Source organism: Procambarus clarkii, chromosome 63 (assembly GCF_040958095.1).
Source record: "Procambarus clarkii isolate CNS0578487 chromosome 63, FALCON_Pclarkii_2.0, whole genome shotgun sequence".
Classification (NCBI taxonomy): domain Eukaryota; kingdom Metazoa; phylum Arthropoda; class Malacostraca; order Decapoda; family Cambaridae; genus Procambarus; species Procambarus clarkii.
Window position 1 is genome coordinate 22,645,330 of NC_091212.1, and position 18,334 is coordinate 22,663,663.

An 18,334-nucleotide genomic window follows, 5' to 3' on the forward strand; every position below is an offset into this window, starting at 1 on the left:
ACTTCCTCCCTCTCTCCCCCTAAGTCCACCCCCGGGCTCACCATAGCCCCAGTAGCTGAATGTGAGACAACAACAACAATCTCTCTCTCAGTAACCTAACACTGCTTCCCTCTTGGGTGAAGATGTGCTAGGTGACCACACACTGCCTCCTCATGCACTCTTGCTTCGTACAGGTCGGCGTTCAATCCCCGACCGTCCATGTGCTTGGCCAACATCCCTTCACCAACCCGGGCCCATCCAAAATCCTTATCCTGATCCAAATGCTATATAGTCGTAATGGCTTGGCGCCTTTTTTTCTGGTAGTTCACTTCCCATTCCCCTCCTCCTCTTCCCCCCCCCCCTTCTCTACCCATTCTCCTCCCCCCCCCTTCCATTTTCATCCCAGGTTTAGTGGTGGTCTGGTGGCACAGGAGGGCGTAGTTGGCTAGTTGGAGCAATTAAAGGGAGGGGCTGTTTATAGCACGCTATTATAGGTAATAATTACATGATACTTGGCGGCATGTAATTCTGGTTGGGGGGGGGGGAGGGGGTTGCTGGGTGGGGGAGTTGGGGGGGGGAGGGTTGCTGGGTGGGGGAGTTGGGGGGGGGGGGAGGGTTGCTGGGTGGGGGAGTTGGGGGGGGGGAGAGATTTACACTGTGGGGTTAACGATGTGGGAGTTGTGGGATGGGTATACGTTGTGGGCGAGGTTGGGGGTGGGAGTTTACTGAGAGGTGGTGCTTACTGTCTCCCTGACTCACTGTGCTTGCTGTCTCCCTGACTCACTGTGCTTGCTGTTTCCCTGACTCACTGTGCTTGCTGTCTCCCTGACTCACTGTGCTTGCTGTCTCCCTGACTCACTGTGCTTGCTGTCTCCCTGACTCACTGTGCTTACTGTCTCCCTGACTCACAGTGCTTGCTGTCTCCCTGACTCACTGTGCTTGCTGTCTCCCTGACTCACTGTGCTTGCTGTCTCCCTGACTCACTGTGCTTGCTGTCTCCCTGACTCACTGTGCTTGCTGTCTCCCTGACTCACAGTGCTTGCTGTCTCCCTGACTCACTGTGCTTGCTGTCTCCCTGACTCACCGTGCTTGTTGTCTCCCTGACTCACCGTGCTTGCTGTCTCACTCATCAGCTTAACTTCAGCACATAAACTCATTTTTATCTCCGTTGTCGTCCTTACTCAGCCTTAGCCCTCTCGGTGTTATCTCTCTTTCTGCTCTTATCATTGCCTCCCTCACTTCCCTGCTTTCATATCTCCTTCTTACTTACTTGCACACACTCTTTTCCCCCTCTTCTTATGTTGTGTGTGTGTGTGTACTCATGCATGCCTGCAGGATTGAGCTCTGGCTCTTGGACCCTGAGCCGTTGGTTGTCTAAAGCAATGACTCCTGGTTTATTTCTCTCATCATACGCGCTTGTTAATGTATGAATGGTGTTCATACAGTTCATACAGCTCACGTATGAATGGAGTTAGCCTCTACAACCTGCTCCTTTAGGTAATTCCATTTACTACACTTACGCTAAAAGAAAACTTTCTAACATTTCTATGACACATCGGAGTCTCAAGCTTCCATCCGTGCCCCCTTGTTGTGTTGTTATTCACTGCAAACATTTCCTCTTTTTCCACCTTGTCAATCCTTGTTAAATATTTTATACGTCTGTAACATGGCCCCCCTTTCTCCCTTCTTTCTAACGTCATCAGGTTTAGTTCCTTCAGTCTGTCTTTGTACCTTATTCCTCGCAGCTCTGGGACGAGTCTTGTTGCAAACTTCTGCACCTTTTCGAGCTTCCTTAGTTTTTTTTTTTTAAGATGGGGCTCCACATTAAGGCGGTATACTCTAAGATTGGCTTCACATAGGCGGTATACAGTGATCTAAAGGCCTCCATATTCAAGTTTTGAACGATGTTCTGCCTGTTGCCAGAGTAAAGTACGGACGCGGCAAAACTCCACCACCTTCTCACTTAGCTTGTTCCAACCCTCTACCACTCTGTTTGCAAAAGAAAACTTTCTAATGCTTTTTTTTCGGCTCCTTTGTTTCCTGAGCTTAAAGTTTCTTACCCAAACACATGTTTGGTGTGTGCGTGTGTACTCATCTATTTGTGCTTGCGGGGGTTGAGCTCTGGCTCTTTGGTCCCGTCTCAAACATTATTGCCAACAGCATTTGGTGTTCACAGGCGGTCACCCATCCAAGTACTAACCAAACCCAACGTTGCTTAACTTCGCTGATCGGACGAGAAGCGGTGTTCTCAACGTGGTATGGCTGTGGCCATTAGTGTGTGTGTGTGTGTGTGTGTGTGTGTGTGTGTGTGTGTGTGTGTGTGTGTGTGTGTGTGTGATGGGCAGGAAGGTAATCATCGCCACCAATTAAATTCATAAACAACTTTGAAGAGCAAAGGAAAATGAATACCAACAAAGGTTGCTAATAATGAACATGGCAAAAAAGAAACCCAGAAGCCATTACCCTTGACCACCGGGCGGTGGAACACGCGGTTGTGGCCACAATACTGGGACTCGAAATTAATAGACGAGGAATTAAAACTCACGTAAAGGACAGAATAAACCAAGCCACAACAGCCTTAGCAATACTGACAATAGACTACAGCAGCAAGCCACTAGTGTGTGGTAAGGTGTATCAGGAGGAAGTACTGAGCCATTGCGACTATATAGCACTGGGAAGGGACGTGAGAAATAATGATTTAAGATAGGACGTAGGATTGTTGTTATAGATTCAGCTACTCGGAACAAGTTCCAAGTAGCACGGGCTATGGTGAGCCCGTAACTTACCTGGCACAGGAGCGGGGCAAGTAGCACGGGCTATGGTGAGCCCGTAACTTACCTGGCACAGAAGCGGGGCAAGTAGCAAGGGCTATGGTGAGCCCGTAACTTACCTGGCACAGAAGCGGGGCAAGTAGCAAGGGCTATGGTGAGCCCGTAACTTACCTGGCACAGGAGCGGGGCAAGTAGCACGGGCTATGGTGAGCCCGTAGTGGATTTACCTGGCATAGGAGCGGTGCTACGCAGGAAAGACATGGTGGGGAAACGGTCGAAATGTTAGAAGATTCAGTGCTAGAAAGACTACCCCAAGATGAGCCGTCCCAACCCCCACAGCTGGTGGTACAGGACCTGGAATTTGCTGGATGGAAACAGTTACAGCCCCGCTCCTGTGCCGGGTAAGTCCACTACGGGCTCACCATAGCCCGTGCTACTTGGAACTTTTTGTTCAAAGTAGCTGAATCTTAAACAACATCGATGGAAACCAAGACCCACAATACATAATTCCAAGATGAAGTACGGAGCAAGACCTCCACCTCATAAAATAAAGACCTTTAAACCGAACATTAATACATGTACACAAACATCTGAATATACATGTACACAAACATCTGAATGTGTGTATGTGAACTGTACACAGTATTCGTATATAGACATCTATATGTGCTGAAATACAGGTGAAGAACTGTACACACACAATCAGCGCTCTACCGAAGAGAGCAAGGCTTAGCGTATTTACCTGACATACACATCGTGTCAGCAAGGCGGACAGTCGGCCTGCTATAACTCGTACTATATTTCTCATATCTAAACTGATTCCCTTCTCCTGTAGCTCTCCATGCCTCCCTCCCCCCCTTGCAAGAAAGAAGCCTAGCGTGGCCAGGTGATGGAGGGCCCGGGAGAGAGATCCTTTCCCTAGCACCACCTCGCTCCTTATATCTGATTGTCACAGCTTTCACGACCTCTTCCCTCCTCCTGTTCCTTGTTTCTCCTTTCTCGTGTGCCCAACCACTTGGTTTTTTTTTTTTTTTTTTTTTTTTTTTTTTTTTATTATTTTCTACCACAGACGTGGCCACACATTTACAATGCTAACCAGCATATATACATTTTCTTCTGTCCTCCATGGACAGGGTTAGAGAAGTGTTAAACATACAGTTCAAGGGTTTATTGAACACTCAACCACAGAAGGTGATTCGGTGCTTTTAAAATGCTAAGCTAACCTACATACGTAAATACAAAGATACACAGATTTACGTACGCCCTACATAAAGTATTAGATGTGTCTTTTACATAGTGTCATTAATGTACATTCACAAAGGTGAAATGTAATTCTGATCAGCTTCCATATTTGCTTTATACCCATACATATACATACACACACACACATACACATACATATATACACACATACATGCATTCACATACATTTGTCTCATTTACCCTGACAGGGTGAGGTAGCTGATAAAGAAACTAGTGTGCAATTAAGCACTTAATCACTGAAGGTGATGAAGGTGCTTTTACAAGCTCAACCACTTGGGGTGGACGGTAGAGCGACGGTCTGGCTTCATGCAGATCTGCGTTCAATCCCCGACCGTCCATGTGGTTGGGCACCATTCCCTACCCCGTTCCCATCCCAAATCCTTATCCTGACCCCTTCCAAGTGCTATATAGTTGTAAGGGCTTGGCGCTTTTCCCTATTAATTCCCTCCCTCCTTTCTCTTGTTCCTTGTCCTCGTTCCTCTTGTTCTTCTCGATCCTCCTGTTCTTTGTTCTCCTCGTGACACCTGTTCCTCGTTTACCTGGTTCCGCCAGTTCCTTGTTCCTCCCCCCCAACCCAACCACTTGGGCTGGACGGTAGAGCGACGGTCTCGTTTCATGCAGGTCGGCGTTCAATCCCCCGACCGTTCAAGTGGTTCGGCACCATTCCTTTCCCCCGTCCCATCCCAAATCCTAATCCTTACCCTTTCCAAGGGCTATATAGTCGTAATGGCTTGGCGCTCTCTCCTGATAGTTCCCTTCCCTTCCTTCCCCCCCCCCCCCTGTAGTCGTGATAGGATGCATTATTGAACTAGGCGACCTCTCACCGGTGTTCAAAAGGAAATATGTTAAACACCTCTGAAGGAGACCTGATCAACTGGGTTGTGATTCACAAGTCAGGTTTGGAGCAGCAACGCCTTACAGCCGGGCAAGACCAGATCACCAACTAGGGGCCCAGGATTCACCAGACACTTTAAGTTTCCACTAATGACACCTGTATAGCTGTGCTTTATTATTATTGACATCTTTATTGACAAAATTAATTACAATTTTGCCTAATCTGAGGATTTTGATAGGTCTTATTAAATTGAGGATAATGCTAGTATTCACTGCCACGCAGGACAGAGGGTCATACATAAGACAATAGGTCTAAACTGTAGGCTGGAGCACATATATCATGGTTACAATCAATGTTTTAATGTATAGGATATGTGAAAACAACTTTCTAGCTTTGCTCAGTCATAAATGCTGAGTTGGAATTTTTAAGCAGTTCAGGAGCGCTACGAGGATTGTAATGGTAATAACATTGGGTCGAAAATAACTTGTAAACTGTGTAATGAGCACCGACAAAGATGACATGATCAGGGGGAAAGATGTGCAGGTTTCGTAAGACATGCTTGATCAGTCTTGAAATTGAATTGAAATTGAAATAAGTTTATTGAGGTAAAATACACACAAAGGGATGAGGTAGCTCAAGCTATTCTCACCCCGTTCAGTACATCGTGTTAATACATACATAGACACACATCACAAACATATTATTACATATTACCAAACATTCTGAGAGATAAACATCTACATTTCCTCCTTTACACAAGTATTGATCAGTCTTGGCCTCGTAAGCCTGGGTCAGAGATCAGGCCACCAGGACTCTGATTCTTGGAACTACCTCAAGACGAAACTGGGAAGTAGTTTAGGGTAAGGTAGTGCTAGAGTCTGGACACTACTACAGTTCGTTGCCCTGTACGACCCTTGTTTTACGGTCTTGAAAAGTTATAAATATGTGTAAACTGTCTTAAGATGAAATCCATAGTAGCACACGGGAAGATATACCTGCCAGATGTGAGGGAGCTCACTCATCTACGCCCCTCATCCTTGCTTAGGATAAAATCTTTGGAGCTTTAGCCTATCGGGGTCCATGGGCTTAAGGCACGGCCAGAACGCGGGCTCGATCCCCCGACTTGCTCCAAAGATTTTCTCAAATCTATACCATCATTATGATGCCCTTGTGTACACAATGACGTCACCTTCACCCTCTGCTAATACCAACACCTTGACCATCTTCGCCCGTCTGACCCCAGTCTCAGACGCTTCTCTTAGACCCTTCTTCTCAGGGTCTCTTAGACCCTTAGACTCAGACCCTTCTCTACATCAAGCCGGTCCGGCTCCACCGACCGGCTTCCGCTCACGACCTGCGACTTCTAGCTTCATTTTTGTGGAGTCATTATCACCGTTCCTCCACAGCGATTATTTTTAGTTCCCAGACATCCACTTTTACCCGGCGCGGGGGAATTTTTCGGCGGGGTTTTCCACCCGTCAACCATCAGGCGGGTCTTCTCAGGATTGTCCTGATGGAGTGCCAATCGTCTTGATTAATTTGAAGCGGTGGTATTTATAGCATCACCGCCGTGTCTGGCGATAACCCCCGAGTGCCAGCGGCCGAGTGAAACACTCGACGGAGGGCAAGTTATTCATCAGTTCGTCATGTCGACAACCGCCTTACGCGGAGAGTCGTGACCGCTCCTCACCCCGCAGCGCATTCACTCCGCGATAAAAACAAGATCAGGCTGTTTTGTTGGCGGCCCGCTTTGTTGAAACCGGATCAGGAGAGAAGGAGTGGGGTGAGGGAGAGAGGAAGGCACCCCACACGCTCTCTATCAGCGGAGCTTCCTTCATGCAAGACTGCTAATGCGAAACTGGTGGGGACGCCCCCTCAAGAGACTCGCCCATTCATGCGTCCAAAGGACTCCAGTCCTTCGCGCGCCATCCCCCGCCAACACCAGGACTCGAACTTGTCATCTCCACGAGGCCCGAGCCGTCTCTAAGCGATCTCCAGGATCGCTGTGCACTGATTATACATCATCATTATGACCTGATTATTTATACATCATAAAGTGCTTATTTAGACACCAGTTTGTTATTTAGAATTGGGCGATGATATTCACAGCATCTGATTATATTTACATCAGATTAGCTCCGTCAGCTGATTATATCTACACCAGCTGATTATATCTTCGTCTCCTGATTACATCTACGCCAGCTGATTATATATTCGTGATCTCATAATATTTACGTTAACTGATGTGTATCAGCTGATTATATCTACGCCAGCTGAGTATCTACATCTACACCATATACAGTAGTATCTATATCTACACCAGCTCACTATATCTACACCGGGTGATTGATAATGTATCACATTATTGTTAGTGTTTATTGTTATTCTCCTCGTGATTATTACGTGTATCGCTGTTAAGTATCAAGTGATTATTATTCTATTGTGAGTCACAACTGATTATTATGTGTTGTGATTATCATTAAATCAGGTGGTTATTGTTATTATATTCGAGTTGATTATTGCGAGATCAACTTGATTACCAAACGACCACGGCCAAATATCCATCTCACTCCTAAATGTGTCCACTTCACGAAACCTGTACATCTTAACTCAATCATGCCGGCTCAATGTACTTCTATTAAACTTTGTGAACGGCAAAGCACTCCGAAGTTGTCTATAACAATAATAACCTTCGATGCTCTTTAAACTGTTTAGTAAAGGCAGATTATCGAGGATAGATGTATAGGCTTTGTAAGTGGATGAAAAGTTCAATCCCCCAAGGTACCGCTCCGGTACTTGTTCTCATCATATTATCAGACATAGACAAGGATACAAACTACAGCACTGTATCATCATTTGTAGATGACACTAGAATGTTCTTGCGAGTAGACAATACAGAGGACACGACAAACCTCCAATCAGATGTAAATCTGGTCTGTCAATGGCCACAGATAATATGAGGTTTAATGGAAATAAGTTCCAGCTCCTGCGCTATGGAAAAAATAAAATTTAAAAACGGAAACCGTATATAAAACAGAATCAAATCACACCATAGAACGAAGAAGCAATGTAAAGGATCTTGGAGTAATCGCGTCAGAAGACCTAACCGTTACAGACCACCATAAAGTAGCCGTCACAACCGCAAGAAAAATGACAGGTTGGATAACAAGGACCTTCCAAACAAGGGCACGCCATACCCATCATGATACTTTTAAAGACACAAGTCCTCTCTATGGTGGAATATTATTGCACTCTAACAGCCCCATTCAGAGTCGGAGAAGTTGCTGACGTGGAGAGCGTGCAAAGATTCCTTTACTGCTAGAATCCACTCTATAAGTCATCATAATTATTGGGAGCGATTAATAGTTTCTAAAGTATTCTCTAGAGCACAGACGAGAGAGATACATAATAATCTACACGTGAAGATATTAGAGGGTTCTGAATTTTAAATATCTAAGTTCTAGTTCTAAATCTGAAAAAGAAATAACACCACATAAGACCAGAAGGCATGGCAATATGTGCAGAATACCCCCGTTGAAGAGCAGAGGTGCAATACGTACGCTGAGGTTGATTGATTGATGAAGATTAAGCCACCCGAAAGGTGGCACGGGCATGAATAGCCCGTTAAGTGGTGGCCCTTTTGAGTCATTACCAGTATCAAGAGCTGATACTGGAGATCTGTGGAGGTGCGACTGCACCCTGCGTGACGGGAGATGTCTCCCGTGTACGCTGAGGGAGAACTCTATCAAGATCAAGGGCCCAAGACTTTTCAACACTCTCCCGCTGCACATAAGGGGTATAACTGGCCGGCCTCTCACAGTGTTCAAGAGAGAACTCGACAAACACCTCCAAAGAATACCTGATCAACCAGGCTGTGAGTCATATGTCAGGGGGGGCTAACAGCCGCGTCCAACAGCCTGGTTGACCAGAGGCCTGGTGGGAGACCGGGCCGCGGGGCTGTTGGTCCCTGGAAGCTACACAAGGTAAGTGACGCTAGAAGGAGAGACTCAAGTAATTAAATTTAAAGACGTTGAAAGAATGGACAGAGACATAATTCAGACATACAAAATACTCACAGGGATCATTAACAATTACAAGTACAACATTATATTTAGGTTAATGCGTGACGTAACGAGAGGACATTCAGGTGAGCCAAAGAAATGAACAAATATATTGTCCTCAGTTTAAGCCATTTAAAAAAGTGGAACGAAATGGAAGGAAAAATATAGACCGCCACTATTGAAAGTTTTAATAGCCAACGTGACAAGAGCCACCAGCCCGTTCTCTAGCTCTGCCACTCCGTTAAAAATGCAACTGTTGTGCCTCACCAGAAGCGTACAAACCCACACACATCAAGGCATAGAAAACGTCAATTATTGCTGTGCTTTTGTAGTAATAATACGTCACATTTGGAACGGATTGGTCTATTCCGTGACAAATGCGACGCATTAAGTTTTTTTTTTTTCTACCACAGACGTAGCCACACATTTACAATGCTAATCAGCATATATACATTTTCTTCTGTCCTCCATGGACAGGGTGAGAGATGTGTTAAACATATAGTTCAAGGGTTTATTGAACACTCAACCACAGAAGGTGATTCGGTGCTTTTAAAATGCTAAGCTAACCGACGCATTAAGTGAGAGGACAGGTGGAAGGGGGAAAGGAACCATCAGGAGAAAGCGCCAAGTCATTAAGACTACATAGCACAGGGAAGGGATCAGGATAAGGATTTGGGACGGGGAGAAGGGGGGGAAGAGGAGAGGGATGTTGCCCAACCACTTGGACATTCCGGGGATTGAACGCCGACCTGCAATGAAGCGAGAGCGTCCAGCCCAAGAAGTTGGGCAAGAGGACGGGCGGAGAAACAATGGTTGGGAGAATAGTGCATTAGACCAACATTGTGGAAAAACCCCGGAGGCCAGAAGCTGGTGAAGCTTAGGCCTGGAAACCTATTAGATCAGCAGGCGAGCTTCACCCTGCAGCAGCTGGTGGGTAATCAGTCAGCTGGTTGACGTAAACACACAGTAAGGGATGGAGATCACGCGGCATTATTGTCCGTCCTTTATCCCTCTCTGTCAAGACTGTTACTGTTACCAGTGGTAGGGGGGGGGGAAGACGTGTGGGCTGTTACCAGTGGTAGGGGGGGAGACGTGTGGGCTGTTACCAGTGGTAGGGAGGAGACGTGTGGGCTGTTACCAGTGGTAGGGGGGGAGACGTGTGGGCTGTTACCAGTGGTAGGGGGGGGGAGACGTGTGGGCTGTTACCAGTGGTAGGGGGGGGGAGACGTGTGGGCTGTTACCAGTGGTAGGGAGGGAGACGTGTGGGCTGTTACCAGTGGTAGGGAGGGAGACGTGTGGGCTGTTACCAGTGGTAGGGAGGGAGACGTGTGGGCTGTTACCAGTGGTAGGGAGGGAGACGTGTGGGCTGTTACCAGTGGTAGGGGGGGGAGACGTGTGGGCTGTTACCAGTGGTAGGGAGGGAGACGTGTGGGCTGTTACCAGTGGTAGGGGGGGGGAGACGTGTGGGCTGTTACCAGTGGTAGGGAGGGAGACGTGTGGGCTGTTACCAGTGGTAGGGAGGGAGACGTGTGGGCTGTTACCAGTGGTAGGGAGGAGATGTGTGGGCTGTTACCAGTGGTAGGGGGGGAGACGTGTGGGCTGTTACCAGTGGTAGGGAGGGAGACGTGTGGGCTGTTACCAGTGGTAGGGGGGGAGACGTGTGGGCTGTTACCAGTGGTAGGGAGGGAGACGTGTGGGCTGTTACCAGTGGTAGGGAGGGAGACGTGTGGGCTGTTACCAGTGGTAGGGATGGAGGAAACGTGTGGGCTGTTACCAGTGGTAGGGATGGAGGAAACGTGTGGGCTGTTACCAGTGGTAGGAAGGAGACGTGTGGGCTGTTACCAGTGGTAGGAAGGAGACGTGTGGACTGTTACCAGTGGTAGGAAGGAGACGTGTGGGCTGTTACCAGTGGTAGGGAGGATTAAACTACAAGGATAAGTTACGGGAACCGAATGTCACGACCCTAAAGGATAAAAGATACAGAGGAGATATGATCACAGCATGTAAGATACCGAAGGGAAATTACAAAATGGACAAGGATAGCCTCTTTAAACTGAGAGAAGGTAGGATTGGTGGATAAAAGTGGAAGCCTGAAACGCATATGAGTCTTAAGAAAGGCAAGGAAATGTACCCAGCACGGATGGTCAGCAAGTGGAATGCACTGGAAGTTGGTAAGACCTTACTCCCTCCCACAGTCACTGCTAGGTAAGACCTTACTCCCTCCCACAGTCACTGCTAGGTAAGACCTTACTCCCCCCACAGTCACTGCTAGGTAAGACCTTACTCCCTCCCACAGTCACTGCTAGGTAAGACCTTACTCCCCCCACAGTCACTGCTAGGTAAGACCTTACTCCCTCCCACAGTCACTGCTAGGTAAGACCTTACTCCCCCCACAGTCACTGCTAGGTAAGACCTTACTCCCCCCACAGTCACTGCTTAGGTAAGACCTTACTCCTCCCACAGTCACTGCTAGGTAAGACCTTACTCCCCCCACAGTCACTGCTAGGTAAGACCTTACTCCCACCACAGTCACTGCCAGGTAATACCTTACTCCCCCCACAGTCACTGCTAGGTAAGACCTTACTCCCTCCCACAGTCACTGCTAGGTAAGACCTTACTCCTCCCACAGTCACTGCTAGGTAAGACCTTACTCCCTCCCACAGTCACTGCTAGGTAAGACCTTACTCCCCCCACAGTCACTGCTTGGTAAGACCTTACTCCTCCACAGTCACTGCTAGGTAAGACCTTACTCCCCCCCACAGTCACTGCTAGGTAAGACCTTACTCCTCCCCTACAGTCACTGCCAGGTAAGACCTTACTCCCACCACAGTCACTGCCAGGTAATACCTTACTCCCCCCACAGACACTGCTAGGTAAGACCTTACTCCTCCCACAGTCACTGCTAGGTAAGACCTTACTCCTCCACAGTCACTGCTAGGTAAGACCTTACTCCTCCACAGTCACTGCTAGGTAAGACCTTACTCCCCCCCCCCACAGTCACTGCTAGGTAAGACCTTACTCCCTCCCACAGTCACTGCTAGGTAAGACCTTACTCCCTCCCACAGTCACTGCTAGGTAAGACCTTACTCCCCCACAGTCACTGCTAGGTAAGACCTTACTCCCTCCCACAGTCACTGCTAGGTAAGACCTTACTCCCCCACAGTCACTGCTTGGTAAGACCTTACTCCCCCACAGTCACTGCTAGGTAAGACCTTACTCCCTCCCACAGTCACTGCTAGATAAGACCTTACTCCCTCCCACAGTCACTGCCAGATAAGACCTTACTCCCTCCCACAGTCACTGCCAGATAAGACCTTACTTCCCCCACAGTCACTGCCAGATAAGACCTTACTCCCCCCACAGTCACTGCTAGGTAAGACCTTACTCCTCCCCACAGTCACTGCCAGGTAACACCTTACTCCCCCCCCCCAGTCACTGCTGGGGGGGGGAGTAATCAACACCATAGTTGGGCGAGTACCTCCTGGATCTCTCTTAATCATATAGTAGTTGTAGACCAAGCAGTTTACAGCACAATAATGGAATAATCCATGTAGACCAAGCAGTTTACAGCACAATAATGGAATAATCCATTAAACTCATACCAACACCATTTAACAATTCTTTACAAGAGTGTAGCTGACAGGTTATATTACAGGCTGTAGTGAAAACACAAAAAGTCGTGGTTACAGATTATTTATTATTATTACAGATTCAGATTACATACAGTAAGAGATCAGAGCAGGAACCAACTCCTAAATAACTTTTAACGCTATTTTAGTTTGACCTTAATATAAGATAACTGTTATTTCTGCACTCTCTCACTCTAACTGTAACAATGTGTATGTAGAACTGGATTGAAAAATCTATAAAAAGAGTAAATAACTTTTCGTCTTAGTTTGAGTTAGACGTTTATCCAGCACGTCGTCAGAGAACGGGTCGTGTGAGTGTTGTAAATCCAGACGGATTTAATAGTTCGTACTGAACGTCACCTCTCTCGAGCTTGTCACCGGAGTGAAAGCCCTTGTGGACTCTTGTGCTCCGAGGCTGTGCGTCTGACACTTACTCTTGATTACAATATTTAGACATAACTTGTCCCTCCTTCGTTTAGTGATTAGACAGTCTCCTCCTGGAAGGGTATACGTTTGTGTTGTAGCTACGTAATGCTCTTATCACAACTGGTGATGAGGTTATCTTGAGATGATTTCGGGGCTTTAGTGTCCCCGCGGCCCGGTCCTCGACCAGGCCTCCACCCCCAGGAAGCAGCCCGTGACAGCTGACTAACACCTAGGTATCTATTTTACTGCTAGGTAACAGGGACATAGGGTGAAAGAAACCCATTGTTTCTCGCCGGCGCCTGGGATCGAACCCAGGACCACAGGATCACAAGTCCAGCGTGTTGTCCGCTCGGCCGACCGGCTCCCTCATGTATGAGGCATGTAGGTTCCTCTTCAAGATGATGTTTGTTTCTGCCAGACACGTAAACACGTCTTAAACAATGGCCATACTCAAGCAATGATAAACACAGTCCAGCCTCCTAACATGAAAGTACTTGTACTAGCAACTGTGTGGTCGAAGGTACCAATGTCTTGATGGACTCCCAGAAAGTAGATTTTTTTTTTTTTTTTTTTTTTTTTTTTTTTTTTTTTTTTTTTTTTTTTTTTTTTTTTTTTTTTTTTTTTTTTTGAGATATATACAAGAGTTGTTACATTCTTGTACAGCCACTAGTACGCGTAGCGTTTCGGGCAAGTCCTTAATCCTATGGTCCCTGGAATACGATCCCCTGCCGCGAAGAATCGTTTTTTCATCCAAGTACACATTTTACTGTTGCGTTAAACAGAGGCTACAGTTAAGGAATTGCGCCCAGTAAATCCTCCCCGGCCAGGATACGAACCCATGACATAGCGCTCGCGGAACGCCAGGCGAGTGTCTTACCACTGCACCACGGAGACTGCATTGAATTTGAAAAAAAAATAGGAAAAGTATTTTTTTATGTTGGTAATAAGCTTTAACCTAGAGATCCCAGGCATAATTATTATTATTATTAACATCTTTATTGACAAAATTAATTACAATTTTGCCTAATCTGAGGATTTTGAGGAGTCTTATTAAAGTGAGGATAATGCTGGTATTCACTGTCACGCAGGACAGAGGGTCATACAGGCATAATACGCTATGTGAGAGCCTCATATAGCACACATATTTGCTATTCTCGGCCTAGAAATATTAAACTTTGATTTTTTCCGGACTCTATATAAAAATCTACTCTATAAAGGTAGAAAAGTGGATTACTGGGGCTCCATTACTACATGCTAGTACTACAAGTGATAGTTACACCAAGTACTATCATTTCAGAAGGATGGGTTAGAGAAGCAGGGGGGGGGGACAGGTTAACAGGGGGGGGGGGAAAGGTTAACAGGTTAGCAGGGGGGGGGACAGGTTAACAGGTTAACAGGGGGGGGGGACAGGTTAACAGGTTAGCAGAGGGGGCAGGTTAACAGGGGGGGGACAGGTTAACAGGTTAACATGGGGGGGGGGACAGGTTAAATCTAGAGATATTACCGCAAAACATCCACATTTAAATTTGACACTCCAGCTGGAATTAGAATGGAAACTCCCCAGTCAGTTGTGACAAACTTGGAGTAAAGGCCAATCGCCCTTCTGATTGGCCCAGGGAGCGTATCTTCCAGACCACAGCCATTCAGAGGGTAGTTGATCAAGTATGATGACACTGGAAGAATCTAGAAGGTTCTGTGAGCTACCAGTTTTGTATATACAAAGATTAATGAAGAAAATACCAAACTATAAATTAATAATACCAAACTATAAATTATATAAATTTTGGTCACTATCACTAGGCTTATGTGACCAAAATATTGTTTGTTTGTGTGTGTGTGTGTGTGTGTGTGTGTGTGTGTGTGTGTGTGTGTGTGTGTGGTTAACGAGAGTGGGAAGAGAGCCTCGTTGACTCTTATATAGAAGTGAATAAAAGCGTTCACGTGGGTTTGTAATTGTGTGTGTTGCACAGTGCCTGTGTAAGGCTCCTCCCAGGTCCTGTGTGTTGCACAGTGCCTGTGTAAGGCTCCTCCCAGGTCCTGTGTGTTGCACAGTACCTGTGTAAGGCTCCTCCCAGGTCCTGTGTGTTGCACAGTGCCTGTGTAAGGCTCCGCCCAGGTCCTGTGTGTTGCACAGTGCCTGTGTAAGGCTCCTCCCAGGTCCTGTGTGTTGCACAGTGCCTGTGTAAGGCTCCTCCCAGGTCCTGGGTGTTGCACAGTGCCTGTGTAAGGCTCCTCCCAGGTCCTGGGTGTTGCACAGTGCCTGTGTAAGGCTCCTCCCAGGTCCTGTGTATTGCACCTAATAGCTTCAGTTGACGGTGTGGTCACGCTGTGTCTCACGTCGCTTCTCATTATTATTATATAATAAATTTAAAAAAAATAAAAGCTGTCGCGAAGTACATGGAGGTGAGAGATAGATAGATATAGATATAGATAGGTAGATATTTATTTTGATCGATCTCCAGAGTTATTCGTTGAAGCAGTTACATCTCATTTGAAATATTCTGTTTGCTTTGCTCTTTAATCCCATCTGGAGAGGAGTTGGTAAGAGTGTTGTGGTGGAGTGTGTTAGCGGTGTGTTTGAGAGAGTGGTCGCCAGTTTGCTGACTTGTAAATTGTATTGTTTACCCAGAGAAAGTGGTTTGGCTCTTACAAGGCTTTTTCCTCCCTCCCTACAAGCGTCTTATTTTCCAGCCCCCATTTTTTGGGGCTGTTTTTCTTCGTCACAGTAAGTGAGACTTACCTAATGTGAGTCTTTTCATTTTGTATTATACTAGCTGTGCCCGGCCACGCGTTGCTGTGGCTGACGCTCCCCTTGTCTCCCAGTCCTCCCCACCATCCCCCACTCCACCGTCCCCTCGTCTTCCTAACCTTCCCCCCCACTTCCCTGTCCCCTTGTCCTCCCCCACCAATCTCCATTCCCCTGTCCCCTCGTCCCCACCATCCCCAACTACCCAGTCCCTTCGTCCTCCCCCACCATTACCCCCCTCCCCTCGTCCTCCCCACCATTCCCCACTTCCTCGTCCGATGCATTCCCAAATGATCTGATGTTCCCATCACTGAATTATAAGAAAGACAATTAAAAAACGAAATGAAAAAAATGAAAAAATAAACTATTCTCACAATAAGAACGGTATGGTAAACAAAGCTCAATTCCAATGCAGTGTCACACAAAATAATTATATCAAAAGAAAATAATTTGAAATCTATGAAAATTCAATTTATCAACGAAATTGGAAACATTGAAATGAATTTGAAACATATTTAGTATGGCGTGAGTTGCTCTTACATGCAACAGATGGTGCTGTTTTTTTTTTAAATCATGTTTTTACCTGTCACAGTTGTGGCACAGATAATGGGGAAATAGCCTCGGCTACCATCGTCTTGTCCGGTAGTGATGGTGTCCGGTACATCAGTTGCATAGTGCTCCTGGCAGTATGGGTTCGAGTCACTTCTGGGGGTGTGAGTTTTCGGTTATATATATAAATATTATATATATATATATATATATATATATATATATATATATATATATATATATATATATATATATATATATATATATATATATATATATATATATATATGTCGTACCTAGTAGCCAGAACTCACTTCTCAGCCTACTATGCAAGGCCCGATTTGCCTAATAAGCCAAGTTTTCATGAATTAATGTTTTTTCGTCGACCTAACCTACCTAACCTAACCTAACCTAGCTTTTTTTGGCTACCAAACCTAACCTTACCTATATATATAGGTTAGGTTAGGTTAGGTAGGGTTGGTTAGGTTCGGTCATATATCTACGTTAATTTTAACTCCAATAAAAAAAAATTGACCTCATACATAGTGGAAAGGGTAGCTTTATCATTTCATAAGAAAAAAATTATAGTAAATATATTAATTCAGGAAAACTTGGCTTATTAGGCAAATCGGGCATTGAATAGTAGGCTGAGAAGTGAGTTCTGGCTACTAGGTACGACATATATATATATATATATATATATATATATATATATATATATATATATATATATATTACCTAGAAGGGGTACCACTCTGGTGCAAGTGTAGGGACCCATAGCCATCACTGAGAAATTAACACGTTAACAATGTGACAATGTCAGACCACGAAGGGAGGATTAAGACAGGAATTTCCTCAAGTACTTTCGTATTTAATCGATTCTAGCAAGAATCTTTTATCCGTGCTGGGATAAGTGATCTCACCCTTTCGGTCATATTCAATAACGAGTCTACTATTATGTATAGACACATTATTGCCTAAAATTATACATAAGTAATATCTGTGTATAATTCATTTTTGTTGCCAATTATTCACTTCACCATCCGTTAGAAAACGAGGCTCCACAGTGAGATATGTAACGTTGTAACCTTATTTCCTCTTCACCGCTCTCACTGCTGACCACCTCTATTCAGCCAGTGCTCACATCTATCCTCCCTCTATCCTGCCAGCGCTCCCAGCGGCCGCCCCTCCGTGGCAGTGTTGGTGGAGGTGCTACCGCACTTGCTGGGTGTGGAGGATGGGGAAGGTTGACGGGCCGAGCAGGTGGTGGGTGGGTCCTGGCCACGCTTGCCTGCTCCGTATTGTCTCACACTCACACACTCCCCGTGAAATGTACAAATTTAATTACTGGCGCCGGAGTGTTGGTGGTGGTGTTGGACCGACTGTGGTTGGATCGGACTACGAGCTGCGAACACCAATAGTTCAACTGTTCAGACCATCCGGACTTGAAAGTCTAGTTACAGAGACGGTTTCGCGGGGGCGCTGACTCCAGGACCCATGACGAGGTAAACATAAGGATTAGAATGGTGGTGGTGGTGGTGTGGGCAGGGGTGGTGGTGGTAGTGTGGGCAGTGGTGGTGGTAGTAGTAGTAGTGTGGGCAGTGGTGGTGGTGGTAGTAGTAGTGTGGGCAGGGGTGGTGATGGTGGTAATGTGGGCAGGGGTGGTGGTGGTAGTGTGGGCAGGGGTGGTGGTGGTAGTGTGGGCAGTGGTGGTGGTAGTAGTAGTAGTGTGGGCAGTGGTGGTGGTGGTAGTAGTAGTGTGGGCAGGGGTGGTGGTGGTAGTGTGGGCAGGGGTGGTGGTGGTAGTGTGGGCAGGGGTGGTGGTGGTAGTGTGGGCAGTGGTGGTGGTGGTAGTGTGGGCAGGGGTGGTGGTGGTAGTAGTAGTAGTGTGGGCAAGGGTGGTGATGGTGGTAATGTGGGCAGGGGTGGTGGTGGTGGTAACTTAGTATTCAAGGAGTCAACAGAGGATGGTGACTGGTAGTGACTGTGGTAGGGATGCTAGAGCAGTGGTGACTGGTAGGGATGCTAGACCAGTGGTGACTGGTAGGGATGCTAGAGCAGTGGTGACTGTGGTA

General features: G+C 46.5%; 1 protein-coding gene and 1 non-coding gene across 3 annotated transcripts in view; one reads left to right on the plus strand and one right to left on the minus strand.

The window, feature by feature from the left end:
• LOC123769465 (RNA-binding protein Musashi homolog Rbp6) overlaps window positions 1-18,334 on the plus strand; it is a 1,480,583-nt gene that overhangs the window by 372,191 nt on the left and 1,090,058 nt on the right. The window lies entirely within an intron of this gene.
• On the minus strand, window positions 2,131-2,249 carry LOC123750205 (5S ribosomal RNA). Its single transcript, XR_006771977.2, has one exon. It is a non-coding gene; the product is annotated as a 5S ribosomal RNA (ribosomal RNA).